The 25,617-nt window shown below is 45.6% G+C and overlaps 1 pseudogene; it reads left to right on the forward strand.

Annotated features, from left to right (window-relative positions):
• The window catches only part of LOC129081882 (40S ribosomal protein S25-like), a 73,559-nt pseudogene that overhangs the window by 42,054 nt on the left and 5,888 nt on the right, over nucleotides 1–25,617 (forward strand).

Raw genomic sequence — 25,617 nt, forward strand, 5'->3', positions numbered from 1 at the left:
AGTGAGTGCTGACCTGTGAACCATAAAGTTCCCTGGTTCGATTCCCAGTCAGGGCACATGTCTGGGTTGCAGTAAGCAAGCAGCAACCGATGTTTCTCTCCCTCTCTTTCTCTTCCCTTCCCCTCTCTCTGAAAATAAAAAATTAATTAAATCCTTTAAGAAAAAAAGACAAGTAATAATAAGAGGTTGTGAAGAAAACGGAACCCTCTGGGCTCAGCAATAATAAGCTGGGGCGGGGCGATCTGGGAAGTCCGGCCCCGGTCAACGTTGACTGCCCGACTCAGCTGCCGCACCTCTGTACCTGCGCCGCTGTCACCAGGATCAGCCGCCACGCGCATCTGCCCCTCCAATACTCAGGGCTGCAAATAGTGTGCTCAGTAGTCTGACCCTCACTGGGGCCCACTGCTAGCTCTGGGAGGGCGGGGGGGAGGGGAGGCTCCAGGACTTGGCTTCGCTGCCTGGCAGTGGCGGCACCACACCGAGCTCTGTCCGCACCCCGCCACTGGGCCAGCTGCAGTGTGTGCTGGCCACTCGGGCAGGAGGACCCACTGTACCTCTCTGCTACCCAGTGCTACAGGGAGTTAGGCTGCAACCTGATTCCGCCCCATCCCTGAGACCCTCCGTGAGCTCCCGGCTCCACCCATGACACTCGTCTGCGCCCTCCCCTCCCCTCCTCCCTGTTGGCTCTGATTCAACCATCTTCAGGTGTTTCAATGTGCCGATCTCTCAGACTCTGTGTTGAGCGCGGAATCCTTTGTGGAGTTATGGCTGTTAAATTTGTTGTCACTTCAAGGGGAGAAGCCAAGGCAAGCTCTCACGCCACCATTCTTCTGATGTCAAAAAACAAATTATTTTTAAGTAAGCAGTCCAAGGCCCCTATTTTGAGTGGCAACCAGGAATTCTTTAGTTTAATCCCAATAACAAGTTAACAGTCTCATTCAAGAGAAGGTAGTCAAATAAGGTCAGCATGCTCCCAGCTCAGCTGTGTGTCCTTAGGGTAGGGGAGAGGGAAGGGAGAAAAGGAATCCAGAGAAGAGAGGAAAAAGAATTAAAAACAGATGGCCTCCTATTTCCAAACTGGAAACTTTTTTTGGTTGTTTATCTTTTGTAATCTGAACCAAAAACAGGAGGCAGATACAACTGCCTCCAAGTGACAACTCACAAAACTGGTGGCTGGAAGTCGTACCAGTAGGTCCCTCTGGCTTGGAGCAGGAAGGAGGGGAGAGCCCTGGGCCTTTCGCCCCACCCCACACGTGGGCTGGGCCCTACCGTCCTACAGGCCACAGCGCCTTCCAGTTTAGGGTTTGGCTGAAGGTGACGGTGCATCTCTGGTCCTGGAGAACTGGCCTTGCCTTAGGCTCTGTGTCTGGTTTTCATAGTCAACGCAACCCACAGCGTGAATCGTGCAGAGGTCCCGGGGCCCAAGTGGAGTGGTGTTGTCAGTGGAGATTAGGCTCTTCCATGGGATTGCAAGCAAAGCATTCCAAGGACCCATACACGGGAGATTGTGCTGTGGCAAAATTTATTTAAGTGAAAACAGGAGCTTCCCCTGGATTTCCAGTGCCCCATCTCCCTCCATCCCACCATGAAAAATCAGGGCCAGAAATAGAGTCAATTTCCAGAGATCCTGTGCCATATTAGAGCGCAGTTTAGTCCAGCATCCAGCTAGTTTATCTTGTGCTCCCAGCTGCAGTCTGTTGCTGTGCTGAGGTTCCCTCCTGGAGCTTGTGCATGGGGTCTGCAGGGCTACTGGCCACATGGCTGCCGAGGCCACATGGCTATGGAGGGGACATGCGTCCATGGTCACAGGCAAAAGAGAAAGAGAAAAAGAGGGGGAGAGAGAGGGAGAGATTGATTCTTTGTTCCCCTGGGATTACATTAGTTCGGGTGTGGGATGACCAGATGGTTTTTCAAAAGAATCAATCAACTACCTAGGTGAGCTTTTATAGGATTACCACCGCCGCCGCCCCGCCCCCCGCCCCAGTCAGACTTGACAGGCTTCTGTGGTCAAGTACCTCCTCTCGCACACCTCAGCAATCTGGTAACAGGGTGGACAGCGCTCCTGGGGAGGCTTCCAGTGCTCTTAGGATTAAGTCTCCCCAGCAGTGGTCCCCTGGAGTGAGTGAGTGAGTGAGTCTGTCAGCGCTACAGCTTCCTGGCCAAGCATGCTGGCTTATGCTCCCCAGGTTATTAAGCTCGATGTCTAATTCCCTTTGCTCCCTGTCTTGTTTTGTTTTTTATTAATAACTAGCGAACTACTGACAGTAACAGTGGGGTGCCCTCTGGTTCTGGAGAAAAATTAACATCTTCAAAGTTCCAGTGTCATCTTTCCAGCTTGCTTCCATGCTGGCTTTACAAATGAAACATATCCAAAATGAATTTGACAAACACTTCTCCTGCCACTAAATTATTTTTTCTTCCTGAGTATACAATTTCTGAGAATAGCATTTTCTTAATCCTCTATACGCAAACATTTTTAATTCACCTCCTATATCTATGTAATTTTCAATTTTCTAGAAGCAGTAGATTTACCTCCAAAATATCTCTTTAATCTAATTTTTCATTTTCAATTGCACTGCCAACCTCCTATTTAAACAATTTCTTCCTCTGGGTCTTTTTTTTTTTTTTTTTTTTTTTTTTTTTGTAACATCATAATCAGTCTTTATGTCCTTGGAAAAAAAAAGTTGACTTTTTACCAGAGGGGGAGAAAACTCCTATGGTCCTTCAGTGTTGATGTAACCTATTTTTTATTACAATATTATTTAAATATATACAACCATAAAATTATTATGAATGATTTTTACCTCTAGTTCTTACACTATATAACTAAAACATTTTACCTTAAATTAAAGACATGCAAAACTAATTAAACAAAAGTACATAAAGTGACAATATTTTGTTTTAGTGAAACTAGTTTTTAAAAAGGTAAATTTGTGTTTTGTGTTACTTGCTATTAACTGAATTCTTTTGATTTTGAGTGTGATGGACCACTTTTTAAATTCCTGTCACATGGTTTATTTAACAATAAGCATGTTTGAAACTGACTCTCAATGGTTTTGAATGATGTGCCCCATAATTTGAAGAAAATGTTTTTAATGCTTTCTTATTTACTTGCTAACGAACAGTTGCAGGTTAAAATGTACAGAGACAGGATGCTTAGGAAACATCCACTCCCAAGGGGTCTCAGGTGTTGAACTGGTTCTTTGGAATCCAGGATGCCTGTACTTTCACGCGCCAGGTAAGGCCTCAATTTCCTCACTCATTCCTATTGAACCTGCTTCATAGCTGTTCTTTCCTGGAATTGTGGCACGGTGTTGCCTTGGTGTCGGTGCCACTGTAAGCAGATTCAAAGGCCAGAGAGCAAATGCCATAAGGGGAGGGTTTCTCTCTTCTTTTCATTTCTTTGCTTTTTGTGAAATACCTTAAGCAAACATGAAAGTGAGGAAAATGGTACAATGAACCTCTTTGTATCCTTTGTCCAGCTGCAACAACCATCAACTTCTTGTTTCATCTATAGCCTCACCCACTTTTCTCTACCCTCAACCTCCACTGGACAATGTTAAAGCAAATCCTAGATACCATGTAAATTCATACATAAATATCTCAGTATGTATCTCTAAAATGTAAGACCTTCTTTTAAAACATAATCTCCTAACATTATTATGCCTAAAAAAATAACAATAATTTCTTAGCCAGTGGTGTACAAATTTGCAAAGGGAGACTTTTGTCTGTTTTTGTCTTCTGCTTTGTGCCTGGTACTTGGAACAGTGCCTGGCACATAGTAAATGTTCAGTTAACATTTTGAGTAAATAAAGGGGCATTGAACTTGACTGGCAGGATTATGTTATGTGGTCAAATACTCCAGAATATTCTAATATTTAAGCGGGTAAAAGGTGGGATGACTGTAACTGAACAACTTTAATTTTTTTAAAAAAGATTTTAATTAGGATAAAAACACATAATTTTAAAATTATTGTAGAATTCTCAGAGCACTGAGAATATTTCTATACCCCCAGCTGAGTAACACTGGTACATAGACACTCCTGCCAATTAATCTGGCCAGTAAGTCTTCAAATTTTTATCATGATTTTTCTGATCTTAAAAACGTTTCAGCCTACTGGCTTTTCCCCCACTGTGTCTTCCCCAGCGTGTAAGAAAAGAGCCTGAGGGGCTATTCTCTGCTTCCCTGCTTCCTCCTTCCTGCCCCGCCCTCGGCCCTGGACCTCGCCCGCGCCAACGCCTGGCCCTCGGCCCTCGGGCAGCCTAGCCTGTCTCCGCACTCCCACCTCTTCTTCTTGACAGTCCTCCTCACAGAGCGTCTTCCCTGGAAGGCCTTTAATAAAGCTCCACCTGAGCTAAATTACTTTCTGTCCTGAATTCAGTAACATTTGATTATATACCTCTATTATCACAACTGTAATATTCTGCCTGGTTTTATGGGAGTTTCTTTGTTTTTTATTTATTGTTTTAATTTTTGTCTAATCCTTCCTTCCAAACTGAGATTCTTAGGAGAAAGCTTTGGGTGTTCTTTCTGTGTGTTCCCTATGAAATTTGACATGGAGCTCTTTGTGGTTCCTATCAACACGTGCCCATCGATTGAGCAAAAAGCTTCCTGCCCCCCTCTCCCCTCTCCCTCTCAGTCTTCCTCTCCTCAATTCCTTGTTCATTGCAGTTTAAGCTTGGAACCCTTCCCTGGCCCCCCACAGCCTGCAGAGCACCTAGGCTCCCTGGGAAAGCCTAGAGGGCCGTGGCGTGCCCCAGTCCCTGCCTGCCTCCAGCCTCATCTCTTGCTATCCCACTAAGCACCACTTCCTCCTTTGGCTTCTGAGCTCTGTGTCCTCGTTTGCCTCCTGCATTTATACATTCCATTCTGTCTGCTCGAAACGCTCTCTCTCCTAGTCCTCTTGATCTATTATCATCAAGAGACCCAGGAAGACTTCCCAGATCTCTTAAACCTAGCCCAGGTGTCCATCCTATGAGTTCCCACAAAACCCAGAACTGCGCAGTAACAGCAGTGACCCCCCGCACTGTAGTGGCTTGTTCACCAACCAGTCTGCCTTCAAGGACACTAGTGCGCACCTCGAAGGCAGGGATGCTGTGCCACTTGTGCTCACTTTTACTCTGAGGTGGCGCATAGGCTACACACGGTACTGGGGGTGGTAAAAGCAGAAGAGGTGGCTGTAGTTGCATGACATGGAGTCATAGAGAAAAGTAGAGGCCAGAGTGAGGAAGAACGTGAATCGAGGGCCCCGTCAAGGAATTGGACTTTATCCTGAAAGTAGTGGAGAACGCTTTTAAAGAGTCTGTAGCTTGGGAAAGCCATGACGACACTTCCTCACCTGATTTTAGAAAGAGCACTTCACCTACAGCCTAGGGGACAAGTGACAGCCAGGACCACTCCACCCGCCCCAGCCCCACCCCTCTCACCTGGCTTGCTCTGCTCTTGGGCGTTTCACATTCTAGGTCTCTCCTGATTCCTGACCGTCTGCCAGAGCTGACGGCTTCTCGGTCCTTAGGGTCTTGTTCTGCAATAGCATGTGTATAACTAATCTGTGGATGTGCTCATAGGGGCCATACAGGAGTCCTTGCAGATAAGGAAGTATGGTGCAAAGGACATGGTCTAGAGTCAGGACCCCTGAAATGAGCGTTTCCTGTCAGTTACAGCCAGCCGTGGGGCCTCGGGTGGAACACTTCCGGTTGCTGTGAGGACCAGAGTCCAGTGGCTGTGGGTTGCAGAGAAGCGGGAGATTTTTTTCCAACAAAGAGAGAAAGAGGGGAATTTGGAGGTTTCATGGTATAAGTAACATTTGAGCTGGCAAAGGCCTAGAGAGAAGAAACTGGGGTCTTCCTAAGGTTCTATTCACAGGGAATAAAAAATAATTTAAACGTTATCTCAAGGATACACTGGGAGATTGTTACAGACTAAATGTTTGTGGACACACACACACACACACACCCCCAACCCCCCCGCCAAGGTTCACATATTCACACCTACTCCCTAGTGCAACTGTTTAAGAGTGGGGACTTGAAGTGGTGGATGGAGCCTTCACACATGAGATTAGTGTCCTAACGAGCAAGGCCCCAGACAGCCCCCCGCCCTTACTGCCCCGTGAAGACAGAGCGAGAAAACAGCCACCTCAGAACAAACAAGTGGGTCCTCATCAGACACACAATGTGCTGGCAGCTCCGTCTTGGACTTTCCAGCCTCCAGAACTCTGAGAAATAAGCATCTGTTGTTTATAAGCCACCCAGACCACAGTACTGTTATAGCAGCTCAAACAGACTAAGACAGAGGTCCAGGCAAGTGAGATTTGATCTCAAAGTATTTCTGCTAGAAACCAGGATGTCTTCTCCTCCAGACAAGGGTCCGGTAATGCCAAATCCCACAGTTCTGTCTCCCTTTTTCTTAAATTCTCAGAAGGCCTCCTTGTATTGCTACACTATTATCTACTGGTCTGTTACTAATTTAATTGATAACATAACCCTTTTAACAATAATGCGCTAGACTCTTGCTTGACTTTGGGTCATTTTACATGTCTTAGACCATGTGTAAAAAAACCTATTTTAAGTGGACTAATTTGTGGACAGTTGAATTTATGTTTGTCCTATTGAACTTGAAGTCACACTGTGACGTTTCCTAGTTTCGTCTCTCTGGGAGAAGGGAAGGCACAGCACTCGGGACTCATGGGCCTGTGCCCGCCTCGCGCCCGGGATGGGGCCAAGCAGAGAAGCCAGGCACCTTCATTCACCTCTCAAATGGCCTTTAAGCACCTCCATAGGAGCCCAAAGCACTGAGGAGTGCTTATCATTTTTCCAGCAGCGTGATTCTGAATTCCCTGGAGGAACTAAAGACGTTTGGGTTGAGCCTGGTTAGTGGAGTGTGGTTTGTATGGGAACACTCTCAACATTTTGTAAATAATTCTTATTCCAATTCTGTCAACATGCAGATTTTATCAGAAAATTATCCTCTTCCCCCTACCCACGCTCACCAGTTCTACCGAGACAGACACAGAGGAGAAGGAAAAGGTTGAGAGTCAGAATCCCTAGGATGAAGCCCCAGCTCGAGCGGTGTGACCCCTCCGTGCAGGTCACTGTGCACTTCAGTATCCCACCTGTAAAATGGGCTACCAGCAGCAGGAGACTTTCTGGGTTCACGCTAGTGCACAGACATGAAACAACTGTAAACTACAATGTGGTGTTCAAATGCTCATGAAATTGCCATAATTTCTTCCGTTATCTCTCCTCCCCATTTGCACAGCACAGATGAAACTGAGATGAGCCTGGCGGGTGTGGCTCTGTGGATTGAGCTCTAGCCTGTGAACCAAAGGGTCGCTGGTTTCATTCCCAGTCAGGGCACGTGCCTGGACTGCAGGCCAGGTCCCCAGTAGGGGGCGTGTGAGAGGCAACCACACTGTGATGTTTCTCTCCCTCTCTTTCTCCCTCCCCCTCTGTCTAAAAATAAATAAATAAAATCTTTTAAAAAAAAGAAGAAGAAGGGGGAGAGAGGGGAGAGGGAGGGAAGGGGGAAGGAGGAGGGGAGGGTGGAGGGGAGGGGGAGGGGAGGGGAAGAGAGGGAAGGGGGAGGGGGAGGGGAGGGGAGGGGAGGGGGAGGGGAGGGGAGGGGAAGGGAGGGGAGGGGGAGGGGAGGAGAGGGGGAGGGGGGGGGAGGGGAGGGGGAGGGGGAGGGGAGGGGAGGGGAGGGGGAAGAGGAACCGATATGAGAATAGAGAAGCCAAAGAAGATGAAGGACCAGGAGCCCTGGGGTAGTTCACAAACACAGAGTCGTTGGGGGAAGATGTTAGGGGCAGCAGAGCAGAGGCTCAGCCCGGATAAGTCACAGGAAAACCAGCGCTCCTCCGCCCTCGTGTTGCCTCACTGAAGGAAAGTGCTCAAAGGCTGGCACTGCCGGTCCCCCCGCAGCGTTGCAGTCCGGTGAGAAGATGAAAGACGAGAGCCGCCGGGGATGAGCGGCGACGGGAGAGGGGGGGGCGCTGCCAGGCGGCCGCATCGGTGACGGCGGGGGTCACTTATCCCCTACGCTGTCCACTAAGGGGGCAGGGGCAGGAAAACGCAGGTGAGGGGAAGGGTGGGGACGGGGTGGCCTAGCTGGGCATGTCACACCAGAACGCTGCTCTTGGGGGCCCTCCCCCACCAGTGTGCAAGGCACTTCATTTCTTTGCAACAAGGTTATGCTCTCCGCAGGACGCTCCGCATTGTGCAGGTGAAGATTCTGCAGGCCAGCGAGGGGGCTTGCCCAAGGGCTCGCTACCTAAAAGCGGTAGCACCCAAACCCAGTGTCAAGCCCAGCGGCTGAACCCAGGGGTTGCAGCAGACGGCCACAACCTGCGCCTGGGGCCGGAGCCCCTGGACCCGCCGAGGGGGAAGCCAGGGAGCGGGCCTGACGGGCGGGGAAACGGGTCTCATTGATCCCGCCGCCCCTCAGCTCTTCTCCTCCTTCCTCCTGTCCTCTGCCGACTGTCCCCAGAGCATCCATCACGCCACCCCCTGCGCCCAGCTGCAGCTCTCACGCCCACAGAGCACCGCCCTCTTTGCGTGCTGCCACAGACCGGGCAGTGCCCAGCCCCGGCAGCCCCGGGAGGAGGCGTCAGGGGCCAGTCCCGCGGCGCCGCCGCCGCCGCCGCCTGCCTTCGCTTCTCTCCTCTCCCACCCGGACACTCCCCAGCCCTCCTCCAACCCGCCTTCTGAATGCCTCACGGCTTTTACAGGCCCCCAGGCTCACAGTGGGGCTCTGGAGCCGGGGTCTGCGCCTCTACTCAGTCCAGGAGGTTTGAAGTTGCAGGCATTTCCAGAGATTAACTTATTTTAACTTCTTACAGATCATCCCTGCAAAACTAGCTCCAGCTTTCATTTTGAGGTGCTACCCCAGAGAGGTTAATGATACACAAAGCGGCATCCTTCCAGGTTTTAATGAGTAAAAGCAGGAAGACTCATGAGTGTGGAGGTGGAGAGGCCTAAACTCTGGTCTTACCTGTACCTGTTTTGCTTCCCCTTTTCCTGTTCTTCCTGCCACTTCCCTCCCATCCTCACCCCAGTATTACTGGGAGTCGGCAAGTCAGCGACGCCCAAGCCCACTGTAAAGGACCATTCCTCTCTGTGGACACCACCTGGCAACCCTGCGCTGTTAGGGATGGTCCAACTCTAACTGTTGTGTCCTATTGTCAGGTCATGTGAGCCGATGCTGGGTTCGGAAAATATAGTCACTTTGTTTCTAGTGGCCACATACCTCTCCCTGGCACCTACCAAGGCTCATTTACCACCATATGTTTCTTGAGGAAAAACGCCTGGTTATGTCATTCTTGACTCTATTTTTGTAGTGTGCACTTAGCACCCTAGGAGTGTGTAGGGATGTTCGGAGCGAGTAGAGGCTAAGAAGATGAATGATCCCTAAAGGATCATCCACAGTCCACATCTTATTAATGACATCCCTGCCCTGGAGGGGTTCTCACCTGGCGGTGGAGACCGCGCTGCCATTTGTCGCTGAAGGCGAGTCCCCCTTTCCTCACCTGTCTAATGGTTGCGACACTGCAGACTTCCCAGTACCGTTGTGAGGCAACGAATGCAGTCACTGGAAAGCACCACGGAGAGGAGCGCTGCCCCAACGCCTGTCCGGGTCAAGGCTCTTAGCAGGACTGCATCCGCCCTGCAGAATGAACGAGAAAATGGGGGAATGTAAGGATCAGCGAGTGCACAAATGAACATAATAGTTTGTCAGATTTTGCAGTCTGCAATGCACACTTATGTGCTTCCTTATTTTAATTCTCCCGTCCCTGCAAGTACCTTTTGATTGTTTTCCTTTTGTAGATCGGAAATATGGGATCCAGACTTGGCTACAGCGAACCGAGTCAGAAGCAGCCGAGTGGGAACTTCAACTCAGATCTTCGTTATCTAAGCCGAGACTCCGCGCGCGTCCCCTCTGCACGTCTAGCCTCTGCAGCGCATCTGGGTCGGAGCTAGGGGCGCGCCTCCTCCGTGCCGGCGGCCTCGCCCACCCAGCGCAAGTGCCCTCCCTCTCTCACTCTCCCGTTCACCTGTGTTATTTTCTTCACCTCATTTATCATCACTGCTCTTTGGCACAGTCTTATCTGTTGCTATTTTTAAGTCTGTAAGCTATTCTATGCGCTAGGCTCTGTCTGAATTTGACTTCCATTCTTCAGTAAAATGATCACAACAGCCTTATTAAGTTAACATCACTTCTGCCTCTATTTTACCCATGCGAAACTGAAGTGTGCCGAGTTTTGGTTACTCTCCAAGTTTAACCAGCGCTTAGCAGAGTTACTCTGAGTAGCAGGGTTCGGACATCTGACTGCAATGGCCGCACTTTCATAGTCTGGGCTAATGTCTCCTGAAAGTGCTACATGATTATTTTCTGATCAAGGGTATTTGTCACTGTTGCTATTTCTGTTTCAGAATTAATGTATAACTTTTATAACATCACAGAAAATTGGTGACATCCCAGTATCTACCAGCTTCAGGAGGATTGAGAATTACTGGAATCCATGACATGATTGATGTGTATAATAATGGAATGATTCAAGTATGTTTTTCAGACAAATGGAGGCAAGCACCAGTGCAGGCATCATGGATATCTGGCCTGAAAATGCATGCACTACCCTGGCTGGTGTGGCTCAGTGGACTGAATGTCAGCCTGTGAACCAAAGGGTTGCCGGTTCGAATCCCAGTCACGGCACATGTCTGGGTTGTGGGCCAGGCCCCCAGTAGGGGGCGTGTGAGAGGCAACCAGTGTTTCTCTCCTTCCCTTCCTGTCTCTCTCAAATAAATAAATAAAAGCTTTCTAAAAAAGAAAAGAAAATGCACACACTTCTTCACTGCTGACTTCACTGAAGAGCACTTCACTCAGAGCTTATGCTGACTGCTCATGGAGGAGACAGAGCCCAGATGCATATTAGGGATGGGGGGAGGAAATTACCCATGTAAAGCCTCCTAACTGTCCCCTGAGACCTGCAGGTATAGAAGCTGACCGTAAATGACTGGAGATAGTAGACAAATCATGGATTCCAGCTCCCGGTACTTCTTACAGTGTGTTCGGAGTAAGTCTCTTCACCCTCTGAGTCTTGCTTTTATCATCTGTTAAATGAAGAAAAGAAAACTTTATTTACAAGGATGTTACAAGGATTAAATGAAACAATTCATATAAACTACCTAGCTTAGTGCTATTGGCAATAAGTAAATTTTAGTCTCCTCCCACTATCCTGTGTTCATCATGATTTATTAGTTCACAAACGAGATGTGATTATAAAATAAAAACAAAGTTGCTGTTGCATTGCGCACACTGGAAGGCTCCGTCTCCATGACTGCTGCCCAGGGGAGCGCCTCAGCTGGGGGAGCTCTCCGCCTGGCCTAACCGAGCCGGATGGGCTCACAGCATTTTTGGGATGCTTCTCTCTACCAGTCAGACCCTGAATGTTTGGCCATTCACAGGAAATGAAATCAACCATTTTTTTATTCATTCATCATGGATTGTTACTCATCCTGAACGCGTGAATGAGTTACTGTTTTAAAAAATAGACCGACAGATAAAGAAGCGAGCCTCCACACCAGCGGTTTTCCAGATATGCTCAGAGAAGCACTTGCTGGCAGCTTCTCCAGCTGCCCCTTCTACGTGGGAAGTGTGTTGGCCCTGAGGAAGGGTGGGTATCAGTCACGGGAGGTAAAGAGATAGTGACATTCTTGAAAACAAAGGAGACCAGAAAAGGAATGACAAATATCTAGAGCGTTCTTTTAAAGAGAGGTTTAAAACACCAGCTTTATTGAGGGAGAGTAGGGTGGTGAGTGACAAGGCTCATTTGGGAGCGAGGCAGCCCTACTTCAGGGAGTAGCACTTCCCTGGAGATGGTCTCAAGAGCCATTATTTTCAGGAAAATTTGCTTTGACTGCAAGCATCCTAAAGAACCACTTCACGTACATTTCCACGGCCAGCCGCATTGGTATTCTTAACCAGTCTCCCCAGCTTGGTCTGTCCGTGGAGATAGGAGAGAGAAGTCTGTGAAAAGGAGCGGCCACAGCCCGGAGGCCAAGCAGCCAGAATGGCTGGGGCCCCAGGCCCTTGCTGCCTGTGCTGGCACTTTTCATGGGAATAAACACCCGCATCTCCAATTTCATCCCTAGGCAAGCGAGCTCTGCCCCAAGGCCATGGACCAGCCCTGTTCATATTTGCCATATTTCTGCAAATGCATCAGTACTAGTGAGAGAAACCTAAAGTCTTTTGTAATTTGAAAGGCTGAAGCACAATTTCTTATTTTTTTAATTTGAGTATTTTCAAACCCACAGGTAAGGTGAAGGAATTATACAACAAATACCCATTTATCTCTTCACCTACATTCACCAGCTGACAAGTTCTTTTCATAACCACCTAACTTTGCTCTCTATTTCCATACATACTGTCCTTTGCTAAGCCAAAAGAAGTCTTCCCAAATCATGACATTTCCGCATTAAAATTTTGTTTGCACCTTCCAAGCCAAGAACGTTCTCCATAATCACAACATCAGTATTACACGTAAGAAAATCAACATCAATACAGTAACAGCATCTGACACTGAGTCTGCTGGGGCTCAGAACGAGCCACTCCAAGGTGTGCCTCAGCGGCACGTGCGTCCTTGCGACCTGAAGGCAAACTGCTGTTGCGGCCCCTCCCCAATCATCCACAGGAATTTGAATTAGGAGCCTTGCCCTTTATGAGAGACTATCAAAGGTCACCTCTTGTGGCCTAACCCTGTGGCAGGGCGAGCTCCGCATCGCTGAGCCTGCGCTCTCCCTGGGGTGGCTTTCTGAGGCCCCGCCACGCACTACCTCGTCCCTCGCTCAGAAGGTCTTACACACCCATTTTCCCTTTCTCTCTCTGAACACCTCACATATGTGGGGTTTCCATGCATATGAAATTAAATTTAATTTTCTCTTGTCAATCTGTCTCTTGTTCATTTGATTATTTGGCCAGTAAAAAGGACCAGAGGAGGAAAAAAATAGAATTTTCCATTTCCCCACAAGTCCATAGTCAAATTTCCCAAATTGTCCCCAAAATGTACTTTATAGCGGGTATTACTAAATCCAGGATCTGATCAAGGTCTACAGTGCATTATAAACACTCCACTCTTTTATTCTGATGTTCATTGTACTGGTTCTTTTAACAAGCTGAGGCTACTTGTCCCACCAAACTTCCCACATTCTAGAGGAAAGAGTATTTCCTTGGAATTAGGCCCAGGAGACATTTCTGACAAGAACAGCACATAGGCTATAATGGGCACCCCCCACGGCATCTTATCTCAGGAATCACAAGTAAGGCCGCCCCACAGCGGGCAATGGCGGCTGCATTCTTGGCCGAGGTGGAGACCACAGCCAACTCCATTGCAATGAAGCAGCGCTGCCCTCTGTGATGAGTAGGTGGTCTGTGAGATGCGTTCCTTTCAGCTTTTGGAGGTGGCAGAGGCATATGTTCCAGTTAGATTTGGCTGTGGGAGCTCCTTCAAGCTTGTTCTTATATTATTATCATATAATCCCAGGAATCCTGTGGCAGTCCCCTACTTTGGAGCACAGGATATTCCAGGCCATACTCACGTTTTCCCTGCCTCTGACTCAGGGTCAGCACCCCTCTGTGGAGCCCTGATCATTTCAAGAGAAAATACTAATTACAGCCCTGGCTGGTGTGGCTCAGTGGACTCAGTGCAGCCTGCAAACCAAAAGGTCGCCGGTTCAATTCCCAGTCAGGGCACATGCCTGGGTTGCGGGCAAGTTCCCAGTTGGGGGCATGCAAGAGACAACTGACCGATGTATCTCTTGCACATCAATGTTTCTCTCCCTTTCTTTCTCACTCCCTTCCCCTCTCACTAAAAATAAATAAATTTTAAAATCTTTTTAAAAAATTTTTAAAAATAAAAAATAAATGAATAGAATCTTTAAAAAATACAAATAAAGACAAAATACTAATTAGAAAGCAAATCTATGTGCTAGGTTTGCTTTCAACTGCAATTTTAAAATGCAGTTTTAACCTGATGCATTTCCAAGCCTTTGCTATCCAGTCCTGGGAGTCCTGAGGCATTATGAGGGTGACCAGGAATACAGCGTGATTCCAGAGGGCTGTTAAACCTTCTTCCTGAGAGAATCTCTATTTTGGAAGCTGAGGGGTAATCCAAGCCTTCACTTGGCTTACCCAAAAGATTTGCCTATACTGCTTTAGTCAACTTACCCTACCCTCATAAAAGTGCCAAGTGTCAACCCATGGTCTTTAGCACTACTTCAGTGCCAACGGGAATCCCCAATTTGGGGTGCAATGAAGAAGAAAATTTTATTCAGTGCAAAACAGCTCAACTGTGATACAGCACGGTATGAGGCGGCCCTGGGGCCAGGCCCTCTCCCGCTCGGCAGCTGTGCTCTGCTTTGAGCTGTGAGACAGCTTCAGGCTGCAGCTCAGCCAGGGAGATGCAGTGCTCCTCTCTGATGGAAGGGAAAGTGCACTCTGTGAGCCAGAGAGGAGCTGGCCCCCAGGGACAGGAGTCCCTGCCCCGGCTCCTGACAGGTGCATCCTTATGCAAATGAGGACTCAAAGCCTTCACTGTTTGGTCCAAACAGCACTGTCCTGATTATTCGGAATAGAGCCACTCTGGTTGGCTGGAGCTGTGCAGCTCTGATTGGTTGAAATAAGATTCCAGGACCTCTTTGATAAGCGCTGGCTTAGCGACACACACACAGCTCAGACAGGCTAAGTGCAGAGGCAGCTCAGCGCAGACTCAGGCGACTCAGCACTGGCTTCTCCATGAAGGTCAGCTGTGCGAGAGCCCCCTCTGCAGGAATGGCCACTGGGCTGGCTCCGTATTTAGTTAAAAAAATGTGAGACTAGGTAGCTACCAGGAGCCCTTCTTAGTTAGGTGTCCTTTTTTCCTCAGGGTTTACACAAGTCCTAAGTTACTTGGGGAACCTGACCAAGAAAGAGAAAAAAATATTTCTAGAACAGCTTTTATCTCTGAAAAGCCCATATTTTAATATTGGTTTCCTCTCTCCTGCATCACTGTATCATCATGGGTATGTCACATAATCTTTCTGAGCCTCAGTTTTAGACATGTGTGTGTTCCTTAGAAAAATGTACAGAATGTACCCTCTTCACAGTGTTCTGTTTTCTTAGAGGGATAATAAGTAAACAAGGTATTATTCCTGGAACTGCTGGAAAACTGTAAAGAGCTATGCAAACACTATTTCTAAACTGAACAAGAGCACAGCATTTCAGGTGGGCAGCAGTGGCACAGGAAATCGAAGTTCGAGAACTATCTCAGTCCCCAGCTCTTTAAAGCCTCTATGGGGAGGGTGGGGCTGGTTTGGACTGGCCTTTCTACTCTCTGGGCTCCCCTTACAGGAGCTTCCAACTAGCGAGCAGAGAGCAGGCCACGAGGAGACCCCGAGCAGCGGTCTGCGGGCCTGCCACGCTCACACTGGACACTGGCCTGTGACCGCCTGCAGGGAGGGCAATGGCTAAGGTGCACGTTGGGGCCTTAAAAAAACCAGTCATTTGTCACTTAGGGACACGTGTCTCCCAAAGTGCTCCTCCCGCTGCACATTGGAGATTCGCTTAAATACCACCTTCCCTCCTGGCCTGGGCCAGCCATCTAAGCAGGGCCGTTTTGCCTTTGTGGCCTCCGCAAGCTGCCAGTCCCAGGCGCGCCGCGTTTGATGTCCATCACTTAGACCTTTTAACACAGACTACTCACTGCACTTACGCGTCAGAGACATGAATTAAAGATGAAGTCTGTGTAATCACCAAAGAAACTGAGGGAGTGCTCGGAGCCAGTTCAGCCAGTGGGGTGGGAGAGTCTCAGCCTCGGTTTCAAAATCAGAGAAGGGAGGAAATGTAATTGCACATGTGTTATCAGGGCGCCTCTTATCTCAGCTGGAATGCAATTCAGCTCAGTTCAACAGACATTTATGAAGCACCTACTGCAGGCACAGCTATTGGTAAGGCACATGGAGCCTTGTGGAGCCCACATTCTCCTCTGGCGGTTAAGCCTGAAGTGTTCAATATACAATATGCCTTTCACTATGCCTGGTGCTAAGGGGGCACCGAGGGCAAGATGGTTATAGACTTAATCCCTGCAGGATCAGCAAGCAAGACAGGTGAAGCCAGGAAAATCTCCTTAGAGGAGGTCGGGGACGGAAGAGTTCCAGGCAGAGGGAACAGTGTAAACTGAAGAGAGTGGCTTTTTCCAAAAGGATTAGGAAGGAATGATTTACTTATTCATTTCCTGCCCATTGGCATGATCTGTCTCTTCCACTTAACCCAAATCATGAATCTGAGAAAGCTTCTCCTGAATCTTGAAGTACATCCAGCTTCAAGATTAACTGCCTTAAGGAATATTAGTGTGCAGTAGGGCGGGTGATGGCCGCTCAAGTGCATCGGGTTCTAATCTCTGGAGACTGTACATGTTTCCTTATGAGAAAAATAGGAATGCTTTCTGGTCAAAATGGTAGTGTAGGTAAATGTGGCACTCATCTGTAGTTTAGGTGTAATTTTGATGTGGTTAGAAAATATTTGCCTAAACTACAGAGCCATTGTCATTCAAAACTGCCTGACATCTGGCTGAATGTACAACTAGGGAATTAAGAAGCCATATCAAGACTAGTAGGAGGGGCAAAGAAACAGAACATGCTGGTCCCTCACCCACATGTGGCAAGTAAAAATCAGGAGGGATATCTCAGCTGGAGATGTCACCCTTGAGGAGCAGGGGGTACCAGCCCCATTCCAGGCCCCCAGACCAGGTTTTAGTACCAAGAAAAGGAGTGCCCATTACTTCTGGCTGTAAAAATCAGCAGGGGTTGTGGCTGAATGAGGCAGAGGGGTTCGGGAGTTGCAGGCAGTTGCCCTTAAAGGGCCCACACATGGACTTACTCTGGACTCACTCCCTCTGACTAATAGTGCTGGGGAAGCAGCTCGAAAGGCCCAAGGGACACACAGGATTGAAGTGGGTTATCCGGTATCAGCATGAGAACTGGGGCTGGGGGTCACCTTCCACCCAGACAGAAGTGCTGGCAGAGGCCATTGTTCCCTTGATGAGCCCCATTCCCACAAAGCCAGCCAGCAGGTGCCACGTCTGAGTCTCCATCAACCTGGCTCACACTGTTCACACCACCCTAGTGATTCCCTGAGACCTTGCCTCACCCAACTTGCAAGCCCACATAAGATGTTTCTAGTGGCTTTTCCATAAAAATGGCCTGTCTTAACTCATGCTTTAGATTTTCCTAAAATCTCTCAAACAAGTAACACATGGCCTCAGTGTGCTCTATACCTCTCATTAAGTGACCCCAGGCCAAGCACTAGCAACAGCTGGCCTTGGTGTGCAGCGTGGCTTTTCATGAGCACCTCCAAGCCCAGCACAAGTAGCAGCCATCAGCAGATCACTCTGTAGCTCACGCCAGGTGGCCCTAGGCAGAACACAGGTGGTGAGTGCCATACTGATGGGCCAAGGTTGTGGGTTCGATCCCTGGTCAGGGCACATAAAAGAATTAACCAAAGAATGAATACATAGGTGGACCAGCAAATTGATGTTTCTCTCTCTCTCTGATTAATAAATAATAAATTAAAAAAAAAAAACACAGGTGGTGCCTGACCTTGGCCTGCACTTCCTGGGAGGCACCAGAGCTATGCACTCAGTGTACAGCTTCAGACCACATTAAAGCATCACCTTCCAACCACCTTCACAAGCAACACACTCTAGGGGTGGATTCAGTGGGCATCAGAGCCCTGCTGAAGTAAGTCCTGCTTGGTGGCGTGAGCTCCAGCAAAGCTGATTCCCCAGAGTGATCAGAGGTTGGTGGTCCGGCCTTGAAGCTGATCAGCCTGGGAGTAAATCCCTCCAATTAACATGCAAACAGCAATCAAGGCTCAACTACAAGAGGATGGTGTACACAGCCCACATAGGGGGCACGCCTCATGTGCCCAGCTTAAGTGATCAGGGAGGCTGTGCCAGTGAACACCTACTACAGAACACCTACTACATTAGGCCTGGGAGATATAGTAGCTCTACCTAATACACAGAAACAAACACAGGGGACTGCCAAAATGAGAAGACAAAAAAAAAATACAAACCAAAAAACTCCAAATGTCCCAAATGAAAGAACAAAATGAAAGAACAAAACAAAACTCCAGAAAAAGAACTAAACAATATGGAGACAAGCAATCTATTAGATTCAGAGTTCAAAACACTGGTTATAAAAATGCTCAGTGAATTTAGTGAGAACATCAACAGCATAAAAAAGAACCAGCCAAAAATGAAGGATACACTAACTGAAATGAAGAATAATTTACAAGGAATCAACAGTAGAGTAGATGAAGCCGAGAATAAAATCAGTGATTTGGGATGTAAGGAAGCAAAAAACACCAAATCAGAATAGTAAAAAGAAAAAAGAATTTAAAAATATGAGGATAATGTAAGGAACCTCTGGGACAACTTCAAGAATACCAACATTCACATAATGGGAGTGCTGGAAGGAGAAGAGAGAGAGGAAAAAACTGAAACCTATAAATAATGACAGAAAACTTTCCTAACCTGGTGAAGGAAATAGACATACAAGTCCAGAGTAGAATCCCAAACAAGATGAACCTAGAGAGGCCCACGCCAAGACAAATCATAATTAAAATGCAAAAAGTTAAAGACAAAGAGAGATCTTAAAAGCAGCCAGAGAGCTCTGGTCAGTGTGGCTGAGTTGGTTGGATCATTGTCTCATAGACTGAAGGTCGCAGATTTGATTTCCAGTCAGGGCACATACCCAGGTTGCAGGGTCGATTCTCAGTAGGGTGCATAGGAGAAGGCAGCTAATCGATGCGTCTCTCTATCATTGATCTCTCTCTCTCCCTCTCTCTCTCTCTCAGCAATGAAAAAAAAAAAAATGTCCTCAGGTGAGGATAAAAAAGAGCAGTGAGAGAAAATCAGTTAGTTACTTACAAGTAAGCCCAGCAAACTGTCAGTAGATTTGTCAACAGCAACTTTGCAGGCCAAAAGGGATTGGCAAGAAACATTCAAAGCGATAAAAAGCAAGAGCCTAAACCAAAATTACTTTACCCAACAAAGGTATCATTTAGAATCGAAGAACAGATAAAGAGCTTCAAAGGTAAGAAAAAGCTAAAGGAGTTCTTCACCACCAAACCAGTATTACATGAATTGTTAAAGGCTCTTTTTTAGGAAGAAGAGGAAGAAGGAGAAGAAATTAAAAAATTAAACAAATAAAATGGCAGTAAATACATATTAATGATTGAATCTATAAAACAAAATAAATGAACAAGAAGAACAGAAATAGACTCATAGCTGCAGAGAACATTTGTCCATTGCCAGCAGGAAAGGGGTTTAGGAGGATGAGTGAAAAAAGTAAAGAAATTAATACGTACAAATTGGTAGTTACAGAATGATGAGGGGGAGGTAAAGAATAGCATAGGGAATATAGTCAAAAATATTCTAATAACTGTATGGTGTCAGATGGATGTGAGATTTATTGGGATAACTCAGTAAGTTATGTAATGTCTAATCACTGGAATGTACACCTGAAACTAATATAATAACGTATGTTAACTGCAATTAAAATATAAAAAAAAATTTTTAAAGGAAGAAAAATAGGATTTTTGCAGGTGTAATAAATTTAAGGCTTTTGAAATGATGAGATTATCTTAGATTTTCTGGGTGGGTCCTAAATTCAATCACAAGGCCTTATAAAGGAGAAGCAAAAGAAAAGAAATTTCAGAGAGACACAGAGAAGACAGTGATACGAAGACAGGACAAAGACAGATATGAAGCTGCTGTCTTAAACATCAGAGTGGGGTGGACCTCAGCCCAAGAGTGCCTGGAGCCACCAGGAGGTGGGAGGGCCAGGCATGGGCTCTCCCCAGGCCCTCCGGAGGGAGCGCAGGCAGCCTTGCTGCCGCCTGGACTTCAGCCCAGTGGCACTGGCTTAGGGCTTCTGGGCTCCAGAACTGTAAAAGGATAAACGTCTGCCATTTTCAGCCACCCAGTTTGTATAGCAGCTGCAGAAACTAATAACAATCAGATTTATCCAGAGAGCAAGCATCTGTTTTGCCCCTTGGACTTTTGTAAGAAGGAGGGAGAGAAGAGGGAAAGACAGTGATCTTTCTCTACTTCACTCATTTTGCTTTCATTTCTCAGGTAGTAACCTGGCCACCTGCCTGGGGTATGAGTCCAGCACCCCCACAAGCCAACACGGGCGGTCTTGCCTCTGGAGAACCACACGTGCGAAGACCCGTCCTGGATATCTGAAGATGACAAGGCTGACTGTGTCATCATCTCCTCTGGCCTTTTCACAGCACTGCTCACTCAGGGCACGTATTTTCAAGCAACTCTACGTTAACACACTCTGCTTGCATATACCATGATTCCAACCTGCTTAGAGCTCATAATTCATTGAGTATTGTTTCCATTAGTGACAGATATTTAAGGGGTTCTTAAAAGAGGTAAAAAGAATATAGTGATAGTACATAATCCCCACTCTCAGGTAATTTATAATTAACTTGACTAGGCCAGAGCACTGATCATCAATTTTACTAAAAAAAAAACAAAAAAAAAAACAAAAAAAACAATGGAAGAAAGTGCACTAAAAAGTTATCATTGATTGTGTCTATTTAAAGTGATTGTTTTTCTTTCCTCATTTTTTTACATTACTTCTATGATAAAAATATATTCTTGTATTGGTACTATATATTTTTTAAAAAATGTTTACATGAGAGAAAATAAAAAGTAAAGGAAAAATAAAAGACAGCATATTGTAAATTATTCATGAGATTTTAGGATTTTAAAAGTGCTCTGAGAGTTATTAGCTGGGGGCCCTGGAAAGACTTTTCAGAAATATCAGGACTTCAAGTTGAGCCTTGAAGAATGAGAATTATTTTGAGCTGTAACTCTGATTTTCCCGTGGTAGAAGGGGTGAAGGAGCTCTTTAGGGTCTCTTCTTTCCTTTTATAATTAGTTCACTGGGGTGCAAAATTTTGCAACACATCATCTATGTAATGTATTGTGTGTTCCCCACTCCAAGTCAAGTCTCCGTCCATCACCATTTATCCCCTCTACACCCTCCTCCACCTTCCCCACCCCTCCCCCACTCCCTGGCAATCACCACACTGTTGTCCGTGTCCATGAAATTTTTCTCTTCTTTTCTATATTGTTCTATTCCTCCACCACCCCCACCCCAGAGAGCTGTGAGCCTGTACTTCATCTATGAGTCTGTTTCTATTTTTCTTTTTAGTTCATTCTGCTCATTAGATTTCACATATGAGAGAAATCGTGTTACTTGTCTTTCTCTGACTGGCAAATTTCACTTAGAATAATGCTCTCCAGGTTCATCCATGCTCTCCAAAAAGGTAAGATTTCCTTCTTTTTATGGCCAGGTAGTATTCCCTTGTGTAAATGTATCACAGCTTTTTAATCCACTCATCTGATGTGTACTTGAGCTGCTTCCTTGTCTTGGTGATTGTAAATAACACTGCAATGAACATAAGGGTGCATATATTCTTTCAAATCAGTGTTTTGGGTTTCTTCGGATAAATTCCCAAAAATAGAATCACTGGGTCATAAGGCAGTTCCATTTTAATTTTTTGAGGTATCTCCATCCTGCTTTCCACAGTGGCTGCCCCAGTCTGCATTCCCATCAGCCGTGCATGGGAATTCCCATCTCTCCACATCCCCGCCAGCACTGATTGTTCGTTGATATACTGATGATAGCCATTCTGACAGATGTGACATGATATCTCATTGTGGTTTTAATTTGATAATTAGTGACATTGAGCATCTTTTCAAATGTGGCCAGTGTACAACAGTGGCCATCTGTATGACTTACTTGGAGAAGTGTTTATTCCAGTCCTTTGCCCACTTATTAAATGGATTGTTTGTTGAATATGAACTTCTTATCAGATGTATGACTGGCAAATATATTTTTCCAGTAAGTTGTCTTTTCATTTTGTTGATGGTTTCCTTTGCTGCACAAAAACTTTTTAGTTTGATGTCTTCTTATTTGTTTATGTTTTTCTTTTGTTTCCCTTGCCTAAGGATATATAGCAGAAAAAAATTTGCTGTAAGAAATGTCTGAGATTTTACTGCCCATGTTTTCTTCTAAGATTTTTATGGTTATGAGTCTAACCTTCAAGTCTTTAATCCATTTTTAGTTTATTCTTCTGTATGGTGTAAGACGGTGGTCTGGTTTCATTTTTTCACACATATCTGTCCAATATTCCCAATGACATTTATAGAATAGACTATCTTTACTCCATAGCACATTTTTGCTGCCTTTGTCAAATAGTAATGACTATAAAGGCATGGGTTTATTTCTGGGTTCTTTATTCTGTTCCAATGACCTATAGATCTGTTTTTATGCCAGTACCATGCTGTTTTGATTACTATGGCCTTGTAGTAGTTTGATATCCGGTAATGTGATTCCTCCAACTTCATTTTTTCCCCCGCAAGGTTGCTGTGTCTATCTGGGATCTTTTCTGGTTCCCCATAAATTTTTAGAACACTTGTTCTCTTTCTGTTAAATATGCCATTGGTGTCTTGATAGGAACTGCAGTGAATCTATTGATTGTTTTGGATAGTATGGACATTTTAATAATGTTAATAATTCCTATCCATGAACACAGTGTGTACTTCCACTTATTTGTATCTTCCTCAATTTTTTTCTTCAATGTCTTATAATTTTCCAAGTACATGTCTTTTACCTCTTTGGTTAAATTTATTCCTAGGTTTTTTATTTTTATTTTTTGTGAAACATGTGAATGGGATTATTTTCTTAGTTTCCCTTTCTAATAGTTCATTATTGGTGTATAAAAATGCACCAATATTTATTTTTTTCTGGATATTTATTTTGTATCCTGCTACTTTATTGACTCCATCATTTCTATGTATTTTTTTTGGTGGTATCTTTAGGGTTCTCTATATACAGTATCATGTCATCTGCAAAAAATGTCAGTTTTACTCCTCTCTTTCCAATTTTGATACCTTTTATTTCTCCTTCTTGTCTAATTGCTGTGGCTGGGACTCCCAGTACTATGTTGAATAAGTAAGAGAGGTGAAAGCAGACATCCTTGTCTTGTTCCCAATCTTAAGGAAAATGTTTTCAGTCCTTGCCCACTGAGTATGATGTTGGCAGTAGATTTGTCATGTATGGCCTTTATTATGTTGAAGTATGTTCCCTTTATTCCCACTTTGCTGAGAGTTTTTTAAATCACAAATGGGTACTGGATTTTATCAAATGCTTTCTCTGCATCTACTAATATGATAATGTGGTTTTTATTCTTCCTTTAGTTTATGTGGTATATAACATTTATTGATTTGTGCACATTGTACCAACCTTGCATCCCTGGAATACATCTTACCTGAGTCCTCTGGGGTGTCCTTTATAAGGGTACAAATCCCATCATGAGGGCTCCACCCTCATGACCTAATTATTCCAGAGGCCCTACCTTCTAACACCAACACATTGGGAGTTAAGGATTCAACTTATAAACTTGGAGAAACAGAAACATTCAATTCATAGCGCCCTGGATTCCAAGTGGTTTGGAACTGCTAGACCAGTCATTGGGTAATGATGAATTTCTCAACACAGTGTCAAAGCTGGGGACACATCAGCTCGGAAAATATTACCTATAAGTAAGTCTGGTCTTGCAGTAACCTAAATTATCCAACCCTGCTCTGGTATCTGGACCTGCTCCATTCTCCCCAAACCTGTGTTTCTACTATGTAGGTCTTCAGAGATGACCTGACCTCTCTCCTTTCTGGCCTTTGCACCCAGTATTTTCTCCGCCTGGAACATGCTTCTTTCTTCCCAGCTTCATCCCATCCATACTGTCTCATTCCTCATCAAATTAACTTCTTATTCATGTTCCAACATCCAGCTCAAACATCACCTTCTCTGGGGAAACTTTCCAAACTATACTTCCCCATTTTGCCCCTGTAGCAACTTAGGCAAATTTTTATGTCTCTCAATCATCCTGTGGTGTTGTGGTCTGATCATTATTGTCATTCTCTCTAGACTTTGCACCCCTTCAAGCCACCTCTATCTTTGAGCCCAATGCCCAGATATACTGGGTATTCCATTACTATAGAAGGAAAGGAGAGAGGAAGAAAGAATTTTGTCTTTTACCTGTGAGTCTCTTGGTCATCTGATGAGTTTAGCAAAAATTACTTCAACACCGGATATGCTGCAACCTCTTTTTATTCATGTACCTTCAAACACTTTTGACCTGTGCGTTCAAGCAGCCCCATGGTTCATTTAACAGCACATCCACTTTTCTTCTCTGTCCGACATCTTCTCAGGTAGCAATGAGAGCCGGCGCTTCTCGAGTCTTGCTGGGCCACCCAAGGATGACAAGAAGAAAAGAAGGATGCTCGAAAGCCGGCCAAGAAAGACAAAGACCCAGGGAGCAAACCTGGGGCAAGGTCAGAAAGAAGAGTGGTCCAAAGGCGAAGTTTAGGGCCAGCCCAATAACCCAGTCTTGTTTGATAAAGCAACATACGATAAACTCTGTAAGGAAGTTCCCAGCTACAAGCTTATAACCCCAGCTGTTGTTTCTGAGCAACTAAAGATCCACGCTTCCTTGGCCAGGGCAGCCCTGCAGGAGCTCCTTAGGAAAGGACTTATTAAGCCAGTTGCAAAGCACAGAGCTCAAGTAATTTACACTGGAAACACCAAAGGTCAGGAGGCCCCAGCTGTTGTGAAGACGCATGAACAACAGGTCCCACCAACTATGAATTTTGAAGAATAAAACTTCATTAAATTAAAAAAAAAAGCGCACATCCAAATAAAGTATCCACTGAAATGAGTTGCCTATTAAAAAAGTTTAATTGCATTAATTAATCAATTAAGGTATTAAAAGTATTAATCAATGTTTCAGCACTTAGCAGCTGTGTGACCTTGGGCAAACTACATGACGTCTTTGGACTTCAACACATTTACCAGTGAATTGTCCATATTGATATCTGCCTGACAGTATTGCTAACGGCATGAAATAACCATTATATGATTATAGGATAGGTGAAAGACCTAACTATAGTGACCGCTTAGCATGTGCCTGTCTTTTCTTCTCCAGGACCATCGGGGACAGGCTGGGGCAGGGAAGCTGGGGAAGGGGCGTGAAGCCCGGCAGGCGTGGGCGCGTGGGCATTGGTCACTGAGCGCCCCTCCTGCGCCCGTGCTTCACCTGCAGACAAGCACGCAGTTCTCACAGCAACCCTTCAAGGCTAGGTTTTGAGAGATCCAGCAACTGTCTCTTTTTTAATTTAAAAATTTAAAATTTTTCATCAAGGTAACTGGTTAATAATATTCTATAAATGTCAAGTGTTCAAGATTATAGTTTGATATCTGTATACATTATTGCATGCTCACCACCAAAAGTCTAGTTTCTATTCATTACCATATATTTCACCTCTTTTTACCCATTTACCTTTCCCCCTCCCCTTTCCCCTCTGGCAACCACTATCCTGTTGCCCGTGTCCAAGAGTTTGTTTGTGTTTTGCTTAGTTAGTTCATTACTTTTTTTTATATTCCATACATGAGTGAAATCATACAATAGCTCTTTGTCCTTTTCTGGTTTATTTCACCTAGCATAAT

The sequence above is a fragment of the Pteronotus mesoamericanus genome, unplaced genomic scaffold (assembly GCF_021234165.1).
Source record: "Pteronotus mesoamericanus isolate MK-2021 breed Mesoamerican mustached bat unplaced genomic scaffold, CSHL_Meso_final contig_123, whole genome shotgun sequence".
In the NCBI taxonomy this organism is placed as follows: Eukaryota; Metazoa; Chordata; class Mammalia; order Chiroptera; family Mormoopidae; genus Pteronotus; species Pteronotus mesoamericanus.